Genomic DNA, 20893 nt, shown 5'->3' with positions numbered 1-20893 from the left:
CGGTGAAGTCCAGGAGACAAAAATTATTCTGTGGCAAATGGTTTAAAAGGCCTAAGAGAGGTGTGATTAGTGGGCGCCGCTGTCTCCTGGCGGTTATCAGCAGAGTAGCCTACTGATAGCTTGAAAGATCTCTCAGAGGATTCAGGATAACATTTTCTGTATTCCTAAACTACGAAGTGGGGTAAAGCATTCTTGGGAGTACTCAGATACGTGTTTTTCCCCAAATCACATAGATACAGATACCTGCTTCAATTAAATTGCCTACCACAGGCATGGTTATTTTCTTAATTTAAGACTTAAGTATAACTACAATCAAAAAACCAACTTTTAGCTTCATTGATTTTTTTCGATCATCTTTATATTTCATTTATTTCTGCTCTGATCTTTGTTATTTCCTCTGCTTCTGCTCGCTTTGGACTTAGTTTGTTCTTCTTTCCAGCTCCTGGTTGTGTAAAGTTAGGTTGTTTATTTGAGATCTTTCTTCTTTTTTAACATAAGGTTTTATTACAATAAACTTTCTTCTTCTGTTTTTGTTGCATCCCATAAGTTTTGGTATTTTGTGTTTTCATTCTCATTTGTCTGGAGGTATTTTCTAATGTCCTTTTTGATTTCTTTTTTGACTCCATGGTTGTTAAAGAGTGTGTCGTTTAATTTCCACATATTTGAGAATACTCCAGTTAGTTTTTTTAAAAAGCAAAATTGACACTCTTAGACTAAGAGAAAAAGAAGACTCAAATAAAATCAGAAATGAAAGAAGAGTCATCACAACCGATGCCACAGAAATAAAAAGGATCACAAGGGACTGCCATGAACAATTCTACACCAACAAACTGAATAACCTAGAAGAAATGGATAAATTCTGAGAAATGTACGATCTATCAAGGCTAACTCACGAAGACACAGAAAGTCTGAACATACTTATAATTACAGTCACACACCACTTAACGATGGGGATACGTTCTGAGAAATGCAGTTAGGTTGATTTCATTGTTGCGTGAACATCAGAGTTTCAGTTACATAAACCTAGGTGGTATAGCCTACTCCTGTGATCATAAGTGTTATACTTTTATGCAAGTGGCAGCACAGTAGGTATGTTTACACCAGAATTACCACAAACTTGTGAGTAATGTATTGTGCTGTGATGTTATGCTGGTTATGATGTCACTAGGTGATAGAAATTTTTCAGCCTCATCATAACATTATGTTACCACTGCCACACACGTGGTCCATCGCTGACCGAAATGCCGTTATGCGGCGCATGACTATGGTATAGAGATGGAACCAGTAATCAAAATCTCCCCACACAGGAAAGCCCAGGACAGAGGACTTCACTAGTTAATTCTATCAAACATTTAAAGAAGAATTAATGCCAATCCTTCTTAACCTCTTCCCAAAAACTGGAAGAGAAGAAAATACTTCCAGACTCATCTCATGAGGTCAGCATTACTCTGATACCAAATCCAGACAAAGAAAACTACAGCCAACATTTCTGATGAACATAGACATGAAAATCCTAACAAAATACTAGCAAGCCAAAGCCAACAGCATATGAGAAGGGTCATATACCACAACCCAGTAAGAGTCATACCTGGGCTGAAAGGGTGGTTCAACATACAAAAATCGATTAGTGTGATAAACCACATTAATGGAAGAGAGGCTAAAAATCACATCATGATCTCGATAAATGCAGAAAAAGCATCAGACAAAATTCAACACCTTTTCGTGATGTAAGTTATCAACAAACTAGAAATAGAAGGAAAGCACTTCAATGTAATAAAGACCACATATGAAAAGTGCACAGCTAATATCATATTTAATGGTGGAAAACCTGAAAGCTTTTCCCAGATCAGGAAGATAAGCATGCCTACTCTCGCCACGTCTCTTCGACAAAGTAATGGACATCTAGCTAGAGCAATTAGATGAAAAAATAAAGAGGCATACAAATTAGAAAAGAAGAAGTAAACTTGTCCCTGTTTGCAGACGACATAATCTTATATATAGAAAACGCTAAAGACGCTATCAAAAAACTTTTAGAATAAACATATTTAGTAAAAGGGCAAGATACAAAAAAAAAAAAACAGTTGCATTTCTACATACTTATAACAAACTATCTAAAAATGAAATTAGGGAAACATTTAAAATAGCAACAAAAAGAACAAAATACTTAGAAATAAACTTGAAACCTGCATAACATTGATTAAAGAAATTAAAGAAGACACAAACAAATGGATTGACATCCCATATTCATATATTGGAAGGCTTGGTAATGTTAAATGCCTATATTATACTCAAAGTGATCTACAGATTCAGTACAATCTCTATCAAAATCCCAATGGCAGTTTTGTTTTTCGCAGAACTCAAAAAAATTTCTATAATCTTATGGAACTACAAAAGACCAAGAAAAGCCATTTGTATGGAGACAGAAGAACACAACTCAAGGCATCACAGTTCCTGATTTAAAATATATTACAAAGCTGCGGTAATCAAAACAGTATGGTACTGACATGAAGACAGAAATATAGACCAATGGAACAGAACAGAAAACTTGGAAATAAATGCATACATATATGGTTGACCGATCTTTGACAATGGGGACAAAAATACACAATGGGGAAAGGACAGTTACTTCAACTAATAGTACTGGGAAAACTGGTTATTCATATGCAAAAGAAAGGAATTGCATCCTTATCTTACGTCATAAATAAACATCAACTCAAAATAATTAAAGACTTAAACAAAAAACCTCAAAGTATAAAACCCCTAGAAGAACACATAGGGGAAGAGCTTTATGACACTGGTCTCGGCAATGATTTTATGGATCTAACATTAAAAATACAAGAACAAAAATAGACAAGTGAGACTACATCAAACTAAAAAGCTTCCTCACAGGGAAGGAAATAATTGACAGAATAAAAAGGCAACCTATAGCATGAGAGAAAATATTTTCAGGCCATACATCTGATAAAGAGTTCATCTCCAAAATAAATAAGGAACTCTTACGACTCTTTAAAAATTGGCTAAGGACATGATCAGACATTTTTCCAAAGAAGACATACAAAGGCCGACGGGTATATGAAAAAAATGTTCCATATCACTAGTCATCAGGGAAATGCAAATCAAAACCACAATGAGGTATTACCTCACATCTGTCAGAATGGCTGTCATCAAAAAAATAAATAAAAGAAGAAGAGGCCACGGTATTGGTGAGGATGTGCAGAAATTGAAACTCTTGTGTACTCTTGGTAGGAATGCGAAATGGTGCTATGGAAACCAGCATGAATGTTTCTCAAAAAATTAAAAATAAAACCACCATATGATCCAGCAATCCCATTTATATGTATTTACCCAAAAGAATTAAAAGCAGGGTCTTAAAGAGATTTTAACACTCCCGTGTTTATTGTAGCAGTATGCACAACAGCCAAGTGTCAGACGACCTGTGTCCATCGAGAGATGAATGGATAAAGAAAATGTGGCATATACAGACGATAGAATACTATTCGCCTTTTAAAAATAAGGAAATGCTGGGGGATATGTGACAGCATGGATGAACCTTGAAGAATTATGCTAAGTGAAATGAGCCAATTACAGAAGACAAATACTGCATAATTCTATTTAGACGAGGTATCTAAAATAGTCAAATTCATAGACTCAGGAGTGGAGAAGAGGTTACCAGGGGCTGCGGGCAGAGAAAATGGGAAGTTACTTACCAACGGGCACAAAGGTTTAGTTAAGAAAGAGTAGTAAGTTCTAGGGACCTTCTATATAACATTGTACTCATTGCCAACAATACTGTATTATACACTTAAAAATTTATAAAAGGGTGAGCTTATGTTAAGTGCTCTGACCACACACACATGCAGAAAAAGCTGCGATCAGCAAAATCTTTTTCTGGGAAGGATGAGATCAAGTGAACTGGTTTCGCTCTGTGACTTCACACACCGCCCCTCACAATGACCGCACGCTTTGCTTATCACACAGTTTCGGGTAAGAGGTCACCCACCACAAGCAGGTGACATGGCTTCACCTCAAGTGGATCACAGCCTCTCGGCTGATGCCAAAGAGCCTTGTTGAAACTACCACCGTGTCAAATGTACCACTCAGGGCGGGTCAGGGATGTCACCTGCTGTGGCCTAACCACGAATCGGCGTAGGAGGTCCCAAGGTCTGGCCCTGTTGTCACATCAATACGCATCTAACACACCAGGGCAGCCTGACCTTCCTCATGTCTGACAGGATCAGCTCTACTGACATTCATTTCCAATCAACTGATTCTCCAAGAACATGGAACAATGCCGAACCCCGCACTAACGAGTGTTTAATTGTACACGGTTCAGGTTGTTCATAAATTGTTTCTCACGTGGTCATCTCCTCTCTTCAGTGGCCTTGTGCTAGTCACAGGCTGGAGTTTTGTCTTGTGTTTCTCTCGTATCATCTCCTGCTCCCTTGGGCAATGGCACCCACCTGACACCTATGGCCTGACCGGCTAGCTGGTCTCTGGACCGACCTGGTGTGTGCTAGTGGACAGGTGAGTGGAGTGTAGGATGGGAGCAGGTGCTGAGTGTGGCCCTGGAGGTCCAGGAAACCTTACGTCCTCTAGAACTACGTATCAGCATAAAAGTTGTCTCTGACCCACTGTTCAGTCGTAGAAAGCACTTAGTTGTCTGCAGTACTGCGATACCAAGTTCATGTACAAGGCCAAAGAATGCTCGTGGGACAGTATCTAACAAAGATTATTTGAAAGAGATGATATAGCTATGGGCCTCTTAAATTATTTCTAGTAAATCGCATATTATTTTGCACCAGATAATTTCTAAATACCTTAGGATTTGATGTAGGTCTAAACAGAAACCAACTTTTCAGCGCTCTGAGCCTGGTAATCCTCAGACTGGTGTGTTCAGAGACAGCCTCACGCACAGGAAATCGCACTGTCTCTCCTTTCAGTTCTTTAGGGCAGAAGTATTTACTTGTCATATGGGCTGAAAAGTTACTATATAAAAACTACTCGGAAGCCTTTCCTGTGCCTTATGTCCCAGAGCACGATTAACTGGCATAAAAATAGAATATACCCCAAATGGTAAAAACTGGGGAGTCATTTTGTTTTATATTTTATGACACTGAGAGGAAATACAATAAACCAAACAAATATAGTACATGTGGGGGCGGAGAAAATGAATCCGATGTTTTTCCTAGTGGCTGGATTTGACTATTAGCGTTCTAATTATAGAGCGTGGTCATGGCTGTTCTAGGCTGGAATGTAAAATTGGTGACGTGAGACCATTTCCTGGATAAAGTAGAGGCGGATCATTTCCTGAAGGACCTTCAATCTTTCTTCTTTTCTGTTTTATCGAGACATAAAGCACGATGCCTTTCGGCGATCAGATTTTCAGGTGATCAAGTTAGAAATGCAGAAACATGGCCCAGTGTCAACGAGCCAGTCTGGTCTAGCTGATTACACATCATCCCTAGGTCATTTTCGGAATTATTCAGATGCCACCTGAACACATACACGCACCCCCAAATCGTTGTCTGAGATTCATCGCTCCCTCACTGCAGATCTCATCTCGTTAGGACATTATACTCCAAAGCCATGGGATGAAATTACCGCCCCCTATCAGAGCAGACAGAGTGGACTGAGGTCCCCGAGTGCCTTTCCCTGGCCAAGAGTGATCACGCCGGAGGGATCGCCTCACTCATGTTCTTGCTCTGATCTGAGGAGTTTTCACTTCATCTAAGTGGCTTAACTAGGTTTTGCCAGGCACCCACCTGGGCCAGCTAAGTGACATTGCGGTAAGGCTCAAATTTTCAAGCCTAGAGCCTCATGATTTTATATTCAGCCCCCAAAGGGCAGAGAGCTTCCTCCCAGGAGAAGCTGTGGCCTGGCCATGGGCCCGCACTGCAGGTCAGCTTCTCATACCTGGGACGGGTTCCCATGGGCGCAGAACTGCCTTATACCAGAGAATGGGGGGAGGTACAGAGGGAGCTTTCCCTCCAGGCCATCTGCCGGCTCCTGAGTCTGTGTGGCTGCTTCAGCTCTTCCTGAACGACATTTGTTTTTAAAATACTCAAACCCAAGGCACTTAAAAGCTTTCCTGATAGTTCAGAGGCAACTTAGAAATATCAAAGCTAGGGCTCCAGGGCATCCACAGACCACCTTCTAGCACCATCCCAGGACGAGACCATGATGAGATACAGCAAAGTTGGCTCCCCGCTTCTGACTTTCCTGTTATAAGGAGAGCCTGGGGTGTCAGGCACAGCTCCGGGCACTTACTCACCCTCCGGTCCACCCCTCACAGCACGTCTGTGAGGTAGATGTTCTCACCTTGACTTCAGAGTGGGAGAAAGCTGAGCATAACATAACAGACATGGAGCTGCCTTCCCGGAGGCCTGCCCTGAGCATCTTAGGCCTCGCGCCCCTGGGACTGAATGCAGCATGGGCCGAGCCCCCTTGTTTCCCAAAGAACTGTTTGCAGAGATAACGAGAAAGCAGATCTGTGACTACTGGACTGATGGCTACTGGATGAAAACTAAAAGCCTTCAGAATGAACATCACTATGTTATGTTACCTGCACTATAACAGGGCCTTTCTTCTATGGATGTCGCTGTCCCCATCCCCTGTTTACAAACACCATCAGCTATCCGTATTGATCTCAAATAAACCCTTGTAGCCTCTCACTTTGAAAGGCCTTTCCCGTTTTAGGTTAACACACCTACTGTGTGCCAGACCCTGGCCTGCGTGCAGGGCTGAGGTGAGTTTGCACACAGAAGAGCAAGGGCCGAGAGCTCTGGCCCAGGTCATACAGCACGGAAGAAGGCTTCTGTGTCATAGAATGATTTCCTATCCATGCTGCTCACTGCACTGGGCCAAACTCTAGAGAAAGGCGGGCCATCAGGAATGAATCTAGATTTTTCTACGGCGCTCCATCCAGACTACTCAATAGCCTTCAAAGTCAGGCCCTGAATCCAACGCTTGTGCTGGTGACCACTGTCTGGACAGTCTGTCTCTTGTCACTCGCTGGGCAGGGATTCCAAACAGTAAACCCTGACAAGGTTCATTGTGAAGCGAGGGAGTGGTACAGAAGTACTGTTTTGGTAAATAGTGGGGGAAAAAAACGAACTTGGAAACTACTGGATGGTACATTTGTTCCTGTTGGAATAAAATAGACTGGTTGTTTAATAGGCAAGCAAATGCAAGGTGCAAAGGAATGATTTATAACTGTCCTGTGAACTTCATTAATAGAGAAAAGCAACTACATATTTCTGGTCCACAATGGCTTGGAGACCTGAATAATCTGCATAGTCACCTGTCGTGTTGATCAATGGCCATATCTCCAGGTGAGCGGCATTCAGGGGGAAAAAAGACAGAAGCAACTCTAGTCTGAAACTGAAAACAGGCAAGTGAACGCTGCCGTAGAGCAACAGGAAGAGCTGCTATAACAGCCAGACTTTTCCATGTACCTGGATCGTGTTTTCATCTAATTAAACAGCATCGAATTATGCTCTTTACAGCCGCTGCCACCACAACCGTCTGGAAGTTCTGAGCAAAGTGCAGATGTTTAATTTCTTACAGGCTAAAATGTACCCACTTGCAATGCTGAAAAGAAAGCATTAAGAAACAAATACTGGAAGAGGTGTAATGAAACATGCGGGTATTGTCTTCATTCCACGGGACTGAAGATAAATAAAAATTACATTTTTATTGTTAAGCATATACTAGGAAAGGTTGCTTTTGTAGAGATATACGGAAAGCCAGTCATCAGGCCCCTTTGTGTGTGACCAGTATAATAAAGTTGGAGATGCATAACTGTAAATATATTTCGATCTGTCTGGACTTGCTGAAAAGTTATATTTAAATGCATAGCGATGTGAGCTGTTCAAAACTCCTGTTTTAATTTCCTTCTGGCCTTTATTATTTTTGCATTATTTTATTATTCGTGTTATTTACAATAGATCATATATAACATAAATTAAGCCAAAATTTTTGCTCAGGGTACAATTAGTAGACTGGCTTCAGATAAAGTTGGGTAAAGGACTTTGCACTGACAGTTTCTAAAGAGGTGAAAATTTAAAAATTGTAAGGTATATTGTGCCAATGTCATTATAATGACCTGGAAGCTATTCTTCGCCCTAAACCCATTGTGACAATAACTGAAACCAATAAGCATCATTGCCCTGAATTACGTGTTGTCATACCTAACTCACTAATTTTAAAAGAATAGCATTTTTCAAAGTGCTCTTTATAGCATAAAAAAGGTGCGGAGCCATTTGGGTAACTGAGGAAATGGGTGTATATTAAATGCTTTGACAGGTATGCAAAGTAACCATGACAACCTGTGGAGAAAAAGGTCCGTAAAATTCAGAGCAAAAAAGTGAGGAAGACAAGACGTCTGGGGTGACTTAGCTGAATGGACAAATGGTTCCACATTCATAGGTTTACAGCCCCAGAAGGTACACGCCACATTCACACAGATGGCCCACGCCATGCAGAAAAGGGAAAGTTAACTTCAGCACCCTCTGTTTCAGGAGACAGAGGACAGTGTCTTCATTTTAGAAAGATTCCCAACAAAGTCAGCTTGAGTTATCTGAAAAACAGGCATAGCTAGAACACAGTCCCCTGTAAAGCTAGATAAATGAGGCTTTGTCGCACTTGGGAAGTCGTAAGTGACAGATCTCGCAGAAGCCCTCCAAACAGCACACTAAACCAAAGAAAGTGCCCTGCCTGTGGACAGAAGGGTCTACTTGGCACTTGGGCAGTGATGGCTTGGGATCAGTTACGGATGGTTCGATTAACACCAGTCAGCTATCACTCGCTTTGGTTGGTTAATCCTCAGGGAAGATCTTTCGATAAAGCATAGCCTCTCATCTGATGGGTGTTCAAGTAAAGAGACCATCTCACAAAGTTTTGCAAATAAATAAATCCATCCACAACAAAAGTCCAAAAACTTCACTCGAGTTCATAGATGAAACTCACGAGCGGACAGGATAGTTCAAAAGGTTAGCAGAAGAGAACTTAACCAGTCAGATAGTCCAAAATAAAAGTTACTTAGAAGCTCCCTTTTAAAATAAGGTTGAGTCTTGTCTCCAGTACTTGGACAATTCATTACAAACAGTGTGTGATACCATAAAGGCGAGTCCTTAAGCTCTCAAAACCCAACTGCAGATAAAAAGGGGCTTAATTATGTCTTAATTTCACTTTGACTTAATTCAGATTAGTCGTTTTTGAAAAGGAGATTCTGTTTAATTTCTCTGTGTCATTCGAGCATCCATTCTTTCCCCAGGCCCGTGTTAGTATCCTGGAGCTTATACCCTGAGTGGAAAACAAAATGAGTATAATCAGTTCTCACCACACTCATGTATTTTTAAATTACTGTGTTAGTCAGATGTGTTTTAGAATTTAAAATTCTGAAGGTGTTTGGAGCTGCAGCCACGGTTATGGGAATGTATGAACACCTGAGCCAAGACAATAAAGGTCGGTTCACAGAAGTGATGGCAGACAGTCTGCCCATTCTCTGGGCGGCCGGCATCACCCCGGAGCCCTCGGACCACATCGGGAGGGGACAGTACTCCCTCTGCATGCTCAGTTCCCTGCCATGAGTTCCTGGATTCACCGTGTGCTGAGGAGGTAAGGGGCTGGGTTTAAAAGCACACCCTCCCCACCCAATCCCCTCCCCCCAAAACACACACACACACACCCAGGAGCTGAACTAGAAGGTTCAGAGCACCTTAAACTCAGTCCCGGTCAGGACGGCCTGAAGAAAGCTCACAGCCAGCAAGGGAGGGGCTATTTTCAACTGGAGAGAAATACTGGAACTGTGGTTCTGAATGTTTTTGGCCATGGATTCCTTTAAGAACTTCATCAAAGCTACAGACTCTCTTCCAAAACAGAAAAAAAAAAAACAGAAAGAAAGAAAGAAAGAAAGAAAGAAAGAAAAGGAAAGAAAAGAGTATGTACAGGTTGCCTGTGTTCCACACAAATTTCGAAATCGCTGACGTCCTGAATCTCACCCAGGACCCAGGTGAAACCAGTAGTGTCGCAGCCATTTCCCCAGGTCCCTTGTCAGCTTTGTGTTGTGTCTCTCGTTTTCTAATCTACGGTGCAGCTTGTGTTGTCCCCTCGCTGGGCCGGTGGGCCTGGGCAGTGGGGTGTCGCGGGTCCTGGGCAGAGCGTGGAGTCTGCCTCACACTCCATCCTGGCTGAGGGCTCAGGAGACTGTGCCAGCTCTGAGCGTCTTCTACTAAATGGGGGTAATCCACGCGTAATTTCTTCTCAACACTCCCAGTATTCCTTTCCGGTGCTACGGACATGATCCGACGAGAAATCGAGTTCTAAGGTTTCAGTAAAAATACAATTCAAAACACATACTATACTGATAAATACCTCAACTGGTTAACAGACCCCGAAGAAAAACTGAAATCCTCCAAAAGGCACCGGCCTGTAAGAGCTGGCCAAGTCAGCGTCTGGAAAGCTTTTAATGTGATTGACAGCTCATTCAAACAAGCCGGAGGGGTCCCACAGGGCCTGAGTCACTCCTCCCACTGGAGAGTGAGCCATTCACTGCAAAGATGGGAAACAAGCTCTGATCTAAGTGCTCTGCAAGGCCTCAGGCAAATGGCCCTTCTCGGCATCTGTGACGTCACCAGAGGGCAGTGACCCATCTAACAGTTATAGCCCAAAAAGCTGCAAGCATGCCCCGAAAGCCAGAGCCCAGTGACCTCCTTTAGGAAAACAAAAATCTTTTAACTAGGAAGTGATGGTTGCAGAAAACGTCATGTTCTTTCAGATACATTACACATCCTCACTGAGGGGACAAGGATGTCAAGGGGACAGAAGAAGGCATAGGACGACACAAAAGGAAAGGGAAAGAATCGGCAATGCAGAAGGAAGGAAGGCTTTCAGATGGGGAGAGAGGGATGGAGGTGACACGGTGGCCCATGCTGGCCACGGAGGAGAGGATGCTGGCAGAACGGTCACACCTGAGGCTGGTGATTCCCAGGCTCGAGCTCCTTGGAGAAGCTGAGAGAACAAAACTGTTTGAGGCTAAAGAATGGTGACTCTGATTCATTGTTTAAAATGTGTATTAGTGTGTAGTATACAAGTATATAGACAGACATAAATACCCATATACATATGTGTGTACACTTATTTTTGAAAGAGAGTGGACCTAAGCTGGCAGATTGAGAAAAGAGGAACTCAAGATAGTCTAAAAAAAAGAACATCGGTTCGTTGGAACTTTTTAGAAGAACTTTGTGGGCTTCTGGAGAACAGAGGAAGCGAAAAGCAATTTAGATGCTCCTGGGTAGAATATGTGGATAAAGAACCAGGAGGAATAGAGCCCGACTGTACTGGGACAAAATTCCTTGCTTGGTATCTTCACAGCGAAGTCGCTGGAGGCTTCAGAGACCAATTTTCAAACTGCAGCATCACAAAGACAGGCTGGGTCTGCTTGTTTCTCTGACAACCACATTTTGGCTCCTTGTGGCTCATTAGCCTCTGAATCAGGGAAATAAAAGGAGAAACTAAAAACAGTCCATTTGTGAGCAGCTTGATTGAAGACGAAGGAGGAAGCAATTTAAATGATCATGAAGGTTGGTTGTCATCTGTGGGTTTCGATTCCCTTGGGCATCTCGCTCCCGAGGGAAGCAGTGATTGAGAGCCAGCAGTAGAAATGGGGATACAAAGGGGAGGTGTCAGAGTTCTGAATGGCAGCTTTTGATCACCAGATGGCTTTGGTTTTAAGAGCCCCATTGGCAGACTTGTGTGTCAACGGACGGTCATCAGAAGATGCAAGGCGGATAAAGCTCGTGTGCACTCTATCAGACCACCAGGATGGCTCTGAGACCCCCAGTAGATCAGGAAATAGTGGGAGGCTTATAATGACAAGAACCAAGAAAATATGGCTAAGGTAGAGATGCTGACTAATGGGCTGCTGGTGTCTGCAGAGTCCAAATTTTAGTGTAATTAAAACATCCAAGTAAAAGAAAACCCCGATATGTAATTGTCTCACCTGGTTCTGAACAAAGTCCCTATGATTTACTTTCTTTGGTGCTAGTTCGAGATTGTTATTATTATTTTTTTTTTTACTGGTACAATATATGAAAAAGAAGTCAGTAGACATAGGATTCTGACTTTTCAAATCACTTTTGATTTTCGTCAAAGTACAAGCCATACCATTAAGGTTTGGTAGTCAATGGGTATGTTTTATGCTCTGGACGGATCACGTGATTATCTAACATTTGTATTTCAATGTTCAAAAATGTCTTCTCATCACCCTCAACCCCAGCGACTAAAATCTGAGTACTCATGCCACATAGTCTATATTCATATTAATCCCCTACATATTTTAGATAAGCTTTCATTAGCCGTGTTCTTTTCAGTCCGTCATTTTGCTTTTTAGAATTGTTTTATTATATTTTATTGTTTACATGATTTTTAGTTTTCTATTTTCCAGTATATCTTTCTTCTCATGACGTAAATACTGAAAAAAATCTTCATTGCCTCCAGACCTGGGGTAAATACATTACTTTCCTTGATTTCCCTCCCTTCCTTTTTCCCTTTTATTAATTAAGGCTATTTTTTACAGCGGTTTCAGGTTCACTGCAGAATTGAAGGGAAGGTACAGAGATTTCCCACACACCCAGTGCCCCCACACAGGCATGGTCTCCCCCATTATCTACATCCTCCATCAGAGTGGGACATTTGTTACAACTGATGAACCTGTATTGAGATGTCATCATCATCCAAAGTTCACAGTTTACATTACAGATCACTCTTGGTGTTGTACATTCTGTGGGTTTGGACAACTGTATAATGTAACCATCATTATGGAATTTTTTTTTCTCCAACATTTAACACTACAGCTTATCTGAACTTTATTGCGATATTTGGTTATAACCAAAATGTAAGTTATTCTTTTCTTGTTTCCTCTTCAAACTGTTATTTATTACTCTAGCAAGCTTCATTATGTAATGATCCTTTTTTCAAAGTTGCATTGCTTATTTGTATGTCTTAAATTAAGTCCACTAAATAAATCAAAATCTGGAATTTCTATGCTATTATTTTTAATTTGTCTAGTTTTCAATCCAATATCATAGAATTTTAATAATGGTCATTTGTAATATTTTACTTTGTTAAGGCAAGTGTATCTTCATTTCTATTTGTTAAAATTTCAGTTTTGATATTCTTGATTCTTCATTCTAGGTGATTTAAGTATCAAATTATAAGGTATTTTGTGAGGACTTTTATTGTAATTAATAAGAATCTTAGTGCCCAGAAGGGTGGGAATTCCTGTGTCAACCAATCAAATAATATTTTTTAAATTCAGCAAATAGTTATTAAGCTCCTATCATTTATAGGCAGCTTTCTAAGCTCTAGGGCTGAAAAGGTAAGCAAAGGTACCCCTCTTTCCACTCCACTCCCTGCAAAAGTGCATAAAGATTAAAGCCACAACAGAATACAAATACCTAGAACAGCTCCAGGAAGGCTGCCCCCAAACCCTTCCCCTCCCATTATGAGATCTCACTTACAAGTGTCAGAACCAGGTAAGGGTTCCAGAAAAGACTCATGAGTGTCGGCGATGTTGAACTTGAAATTCAGATGTTTCTGCTTATTATCTCATTTGACTACTTCATTTTTTACATGAACCTAATTCAAGTACAGAATCAGAGGTTAAAAGTCCAGAAAATCTTGGACTGTACAATGTACACTATGTTAAGTGACATGCTTCATTCGACACATGCTGATCACCCAGGACTGTCCCTACCAACATTGCATCTAGGTCAGCAACATAAGCCATGCGGAAATGCTTTCGCTGGTCAGTTTAGGCTAACATGGCTGCTTTAATTAGTGATGATGTCAGTTTGGACACGCAACAGGAGAGTGCCGTGCTCCAGTAAAAACCTTCCTATGACTTGCGTCAACACAGAAAAGCTCCTACACAAAGCCAAGGAGATGTATGCAGCGTCACAAAATGGAAGGGATTGGAGCAGAGGTTTTTCCCGGGGAGTTACTACTCTTCCTAGATGAGCAGATTCAGCCCTGCTCATGTTCTCATGATTATTTCTCAACATGCACGGTCAAGGCTCTATGGAAGAGTCACAGGATGCCAAAGGCATTGTCAATGTTCCCCAGCCACATAAAGGAGAGCTGCGAGGCTGTCCACAGCAGCAGCTCAGTTACTGAGCTGTGAGCCCCGACACGCCAGGCTCACGCATTCCCGCCACTCGCCATTAACGGTGACGTCCTATGTCTACACCCTTGTCCTCCCCACTCATCACCACCCTCCGTCCGCATCCTCGAGGCAGACACGTGTTAGTACCGGTACCTGTTAGACGTCCTCTGCCTCTACTTGTCACCAGCACGTGTCCTGTCAATTGCCTTCATGTAACTCTCTCCGGTGTTGATCCTTTGCGTGGACGATCGATACTGATACACAGTTGAGAAAAGTCTATTTTGTGCTCTTTTGAGTAGTTCACACTTATAGGTCTGCTCCTGAGGTCGACAACACACTATTCACTCTGCAACTCCCGCTTTACTATGAGAAACAACCTTTTTAAAAATTGTCTGTAACTTTCACGTGTCCTCTTACTGATATTCCATACAAGTCTACGGTGAAGAAGGAATTGCCCCAAACATATAATTACCTTGTAGATTTTAAGATCCTACAGCTAAAGCTGTATTTGCTCAAAGGTTTATTTATGTTTTTAAAGACTTTGATGTTTGCCTCCTCTTTATCCTGGGTGGTTCATCTTCATCTAGGGATCCTTTATATTGTGTATGCAGTTTCTCGGTTTTTCTTCTCCAGATGAACACTGAACACCTGACTGCAGCATCCAGCAAAGCCTGACTGTGAGCATGGCTGGACCATCTGGCACCATGACTCAGATTTAATTAATGTTTGCTTCACGAGTACCACGTGTCAGACCCAAAGCTAGGCGTTTCTGTACATTTGGCGGAATATTCGTGTGTATATGGGCCTAATTCATTAGGTGACTATTTTAAAAAGTCCCCATGTGTGAACTAAAAGTCTTTTTATTTTCTGTAGTTTGATGTTTTGACATCTTGGGGCCTTGATGATTCTGAAGGGACTGCGCTGCCTACGGTGAGCCAATGCCTAGAGATAAACACTTTGACTGGCAGTGTGCCTTACATATGCAACCCAGCCTAACCCGAGGCCATACTCCTAACCACCTCTTTAACTGGCTCTTACACTCAGGGCCACTGTCCCCTTGCCCCGATCACCCCAGGGCCAGGTGCCAGACAAGCGGGACTCCCCCATGTCCCAGAGCCCTCTGAAATTGAAATTACTCCAAGTCGCCAATCCTAAACCTGCTCCCCTCGCCTCTCCTGGTCCTTCCAGCGGAAACCACAGTAGAGGCTCCCGCCCACACTTCCCCTTACTCTCTAGGCCCCTCTCCGACTCCACTGTTTCTCCAAGTCACTCTGCGTGACCACACTGTGAGTATAATAAACTTCTTCCTTTTTGACAGTCATTTCTATGTCTTAATGTCTTACCATCCCAAATTAAAACAAACCCTGGGTACCATTAAGTCACCCTACATAATCGTAGAATTGGCAGCTGAGATGATTCTGTTTTTTGTTTGTTTGTTTGTTTTTTTATCCTACCCTCTGTGTTTAGTAAAAACAAATTTTAAGCTTTTCTTTTTGTCATTTGTCTGGCTCATGTTAACAATATTTAATAAAAGTAAGTTTATGTAAGTTCCTTTAGTGTATAATCCGAGAGATTTAATTAATGATTATTTTCTTCTATATGAATGAGCCGGCTCCGGTCTACGTGCCAGCTGCCTTCGCCACCCTGCTTCGCCTGCACCTGGGGCGGGGCAGGAATGAGCCCCGGCCCACACCATTCGTCCTCCCCAGCGCCAGCAGACCGACTGAATCTTGGAGGCCCAGGAGTGACCTCCGTTTGTTACGAATGGGTTTCAGAGATGCCACGTTCCCTGGGTGTGTCTCTGCAGGTCCAGCTATTATGTTCACAGACCGTCGGGTAATTTGGGTAATGCTGACATGCTCGGATGCTCAGGACAGCTTCAGAGCTTGCCGCCGTGCCATGCTGCCTGCCATTCCTCTGCTGGCACCTTCATCAAGCTTCCTGCCCTTGGCCTAGAAGTGCGGTCTGCTGGACCATGGAGCAGTAAGGAAGCAGAGACACTGACGGACAGAGGTCTGCACTGTCCATCAAAGGTTTTTTTTTTTGTTTGTTTTGTTTTTTTTTGTCTTTTTCTTTGTCAAATGTCAAAACGCAAAGATGACCTTTTGGGGTTAAAATGTGGACTGTAAGGCAGGCCTCTAATTAGCTATATACCTCCTTGGAGAGGTACATCCACACAAAGTCACCAGCACTGAGTTTCTGTTTCAGAGGAGCTGATTGTAGGAAAAGACATTACCTGTTAATTCGGGTATGTGTTAAATATACAATAGGACGAGTACATGAAGTTGAACTGAGCACGAAATTTGAGCAATTAGTAATTCTGGACCATACGAAAGAACTAAGATTCAAGCTGTCTAAACCCATCAGAGGTCCAAGAGCAGCAAAGGCCAAAGTGGAACCTTTTCTGTCCTGAATGGTTTTGCAATGGCAAGAAACGATTTGAACAGGGCTCGGTAATGAAATCAAGGACCTAATGCTGGCCTGTACCCTTCTTCTACGTTTAGCATTCCTGTCAATGTCATAATTTTAAGAATATGTTTTCTATCCAGTGGACAGCAGTGAATGACTTAATGCGTCTCCACGCCTCCTATGGGAGGATACTCGCTCACTCATTCTGTGGATACTTACTGATCAGCCACGGGTCCTGGGCTTTCCCAAGTGGCTGGCGCATAGTAGAACAAGACAGACAGGTCCTTGCCTTCCTGGAGTTTGGGGTCAAACAAAATGAATGACTATCGCGGTGAGCGAATGGGTGGGTACACGCCAGAAGCCAGGCAGGTCAGGGCTCATGAAACTAAGTGGGTACAGACTGGCATATTTCATTGCTAACATTCTTTCCTTTGCACATCTTAACATCTCTGAAGTCAGGATGTTTCTTAATATTAACAGTATCTTAAAATCGCTGACAACTTGGCAATAATCATGGCACAGCTGTCATTTCCCGCATATGCGTAAACCTGGTCATAGCTATTCATTTTGTTATCACATTTACTAAGTTACGTGCATTGTCCCTGCACATGTCTTGTTTAATTTCCATTTAAATGGTTTGGCACTGAAAGACGCTACTGCGTACTCACGGCGGCACAGAAACAGAACAATGGGGTCTAAACGTTATATTATTATTAAGGAAAACGTCTGTCTTTACTTGGCATTTCCATATTACCTTGCAAAGCGAAATCCGAATGCTCTATCAGACTGAAGAAAGACACAGAAGATGAATCTGTATGACAGTTTGTTACCGAGATACATACAAACTGATCGCCTATTACGCCCTGAGCAATGCTACTGAATGTACCAGCAGAAAAAAGACCAAAACCCATACAGAGGTGACGGAAACTTGAAAACACGGAGAGAGACTAGTGTGACCGAATCATGCAATGTCATGGAAGACCACTGACAAAGTACCATGTCATAACAAAGCTGGCAGCATTTTCTCTTTTTTTGTGTGTAAAATAATGTCCTATGTCCTACGACTGTTCACATTTAAGATTTGATGATATATGGAAATAAAAGATGGATCATTAGTTAATGCGAAGTTTTATAAATAGAATAGAATACAGACTAAAAGTTTGTTGGACAGTTTTAAGTTAACGAGGTGTTTGAATGAACTCAACTTCAGGTGAACTGTGCGATGTCAAAATTTGTAGAATTTTGTACATCACTGGTCGTTTTAAAGAAGTCTATGTTACCCTTTACCCACAACCATATTTTTGGTGCATTTTCATTCTGGTGCAAGAATGTAACAATTAGCATATCTCATGCTCTATTTTCCCCACTTTCATTAGTGCTGCTCCAGTTTGGGGCAGTTCAGAGATGTCAGAGGGTAGACGGGGCTGCCTTTTCAATCAGATCTTACCACTGCTACGGGGGTGGGGGAGGGGGGTGCGCGAAATACTTAGGCAGCAGAGAGTAAATCCCAAAGCATGCGGACGCGACTTTGAGATTCTTAGCACTAGAGGAACATAAGAAAAATGCCAACCACAGGGATATGTTTCCAGGTGGTATATGGTCTCAGTTCAAAAACACATTTATTCCTTTCTGGGCTTAGCACTGCCAATCATTTTGGAACCAGGGAAAGTTGAAACTATACCAAGAAAGAAAATACACACACACACACACACACACACACACACACACACACACACAAAGGGAAGGAAATGATAAAACAATGGCCATAGATTATAGTAGCAGACACAGTTTTTTTAGGCACAGCTTCAAAACTTACTGTGTCACAACTCTGACATCAGTTTTTGATACTGTTCAGCCAAGTGACCACTGCCTAACTGTAAAGTGAGTAATCAAATTAGAAATAGGTGTGTGCCATTGCCAAGATAGCAGGTAAAAGGGTTTCTATATGGTGGGCACAAATTTTCGATAGTGTTGACAACAGGCTACAGCATGCATATGCATGACATGTCACAGTATGGAGAAGACTGCTTCCTGCTCCCAGGGCCCTGAATTAATTTCCTTTCTGGTCAGCAGAGGACAATCCAGGGAGTCCCCGGGCTAGTATTATCTTCCCCAGGGATTTGATTTAGTCTTTCCTTTCACTCAGGCAAGCCTGTGTCAAATTCTCTGACAGTTGTACAGGAGGACGAGTGTGCCAGTGTGAACACTGGGGGGAGCGGGGTGGGGAAGGGGGGATGTTGCTCCCAAATGGTGGGGTATATGTGTATACATGGTAGATTTCAAATAGACTTGATGACTGGGAGGGCAGGACTGTTCTCACCAACCGAAAGGGCTAGGAGTTTATACGTCCGGAGATGTCCATCCGACTTACATGCTAGGGGCTGAAGGTGTCTGGGGGTCCCCAGTGTTGCCCTTCAGTGAAGGGAACACCTGTGAGGCACAGGAACACAGTTGTGGGTTCCCAGAGGAAGAGGATATTCTTTAAAGAGGTCTGATCTACGAGGCCAGTAGACAGTCTACGTTGCCATATTTGCATTTTCTACTCTATTATAAGACAGGTGACCCTCTCTAGAGGGGCTCGGAGACAGCTCGAGTTGGTGGTAAAGAGCATGCGCAGGGAGTCAAACAGATCCATGTTCAAAACCCACCCCTGTCATTTATCCCTGACATATAATCTTGGGAAAATTACACAAACTCTTTAAACCCTAAAACAAGGGAAATAATAACAACACCTCATGAGAGTGATTACGAGGCTCAAAGAATATATGTTAAACGCCTAGTAATCCATGTGGCACAGAGTAATGGCTCAATATATGGTCACCGTTCAGTCACCTTGGGCGAAGGAAGTTTCTGCTTGTGATGTAAATGTTCTTATAGATGGGATGTTACTGGGCATGGTGGGGAAGCGCAGGTACCAGAGCAAGCCATTGGTCGCCTTGGTCAGGTTGTCTACAGGGCACACAGGTTGGTGTTATGAAGTTGTCTCGTGCTATGAATACGTCTTGGTAAGAAATAACTAAGTGAGGACCCACATGTGTGATCAGAAAGGTATCAGATCAGAAAGGTATCAGATTGATTAAAACTAGGTAGAATTCCAGATGTTTGTTGAGATCTGCTCATTTCAAGCACATGCGACATTCCTGTTCCTACCTCTACCCTAAGCTACTTTATGACAGATGCGGTCCTACAACCCTGTGTAAATTTCAACTCTAGCTCTAATTATTTCCCTGCAGTAGAAATTTTGTAAACAAACAGTTCCCACCTAATAACCGTTTCTTTTTGAAGAAACTTTCTCCCACCGTCAAGCTGCGCGCATACTCTGTAACCCTTGCTTCCACCTCTCACCCTAAGAGCTCGGCCATGACTCCTCCCTTTTGGGTGCTCCACAGCACCCAGCACTCAGGCGAAGCCATCAGAGAAGTAAGTGGCGATGAGAAAATACTCAAGACGCGACAGAAGTGATCACTGGCGCCTCGGACACGCTGGCGATCGGGGGCTTTAATTAGAAGGCCGTGTGGATACACTTAAATTTCTGAAGCTCTGAGAGCACAGGATTTGGGGGGAGGACACATGGGGACACCGGCTACCTGCTGCATTGCTTTCAAGCGAAAGCCACAATAGTCCCCGAGGGGGTTTCCACAGAGGAATTTCCTCAAGGAAGGGCCTGGGCTAGGAAGGGTCGGGTCAGAAAGTGCGGGGTTCCTCACGCGCGCGTTCGGGGCACGGGCGTCCCCGGCGGGCAGGGTGAGCCGCCTCTCTTTAAAAGTAAGGGCCTCGGGGACCACGGCGTCTGCCTCCTCAGTCTGAACATCAAACTTTCTCCTGGAACCAAACCTCTCTCAAACCACATGGAGGCGGGAGGAGGATGGAGGATGGGGATGCCGCCAGCTGCTGCCCGGAGACGGCTCCCCCTCCCCACCCGTTCCCTCAGCCGCACCCTCTTCCTCACGGGGACAGCGCCCCGACCGCGCACCCGCCCCGCTGCCCGCCCCGCAGCCGGCCCACCCGGGCCCGGAGCCGCGCGCCTCACACAGCCTCGTCCCGGGCGCTGCGGTGGCGGTATCTGGGGGGCGAGCGCGACCGGTACCTTAGGAGGAGGCCAGGGCGCCGTCGCTCCGGGAGACCCGCAGCATCGCCGGGACGCCGCCGCCGCCGCCGCCGCCGCCGCCGCCGCGGGAGACTGCTCGGCCGCGCTGAAGCGGGAGCCGGCGGGAACCCGGCACCGCCGCCGCCTGCGCCGCTCGCTGCGCCTGGGCTCGGCTGTCCGGCGACCGCCACTGTCAAGCGGGGCCCCGCCCCCCGCGCGCCAGGATTGGCTGC

General features: G+C 43.6%; 1 protein-coding gene across 1 annotated transcript in view; it reads right to left on the bottom strand.

Annotated features, from left to right (window-relative positions):
• The window catches only part of FRY (FRY microtubule binding protein), a 344350-nt gene extending 323557 nt beyond the window's left edge, over positions 1 to 20793 (bottom strand). Inside the window, exon 1 of the mRNA XM_036228428.1 lies at positions 20661 to 20793. The gene's annotated coding sequence lies outside the window, so the exon portion shown is untranslated. The remainder of the gene's footprint in view (positions 1 to 20660) is intronic.
• Between the last annotated feature and the right edge of the window lie 100 nt (positions 20794 to 20893).

This window comes from Rousettus aegyptiacus, unplaced genomic scaffold (assembly GCF_014176215.1).
Source record: "Rousettus aegyptiacus isolate mRouAeg1 unplaced genomic scaffold, mRouAeg1.p scaffold_m13_p_11, whole genome shotgun sequence".
NCBI lineage: Eukaryota > Metazoa > Chordata > Mammalia > Chiroptera > Pteropodidae > Rousettus > Rousettus aegyptiacus.
This window is presented reverse-complemented; position numbering and strand designations above follow the sequence as displayed.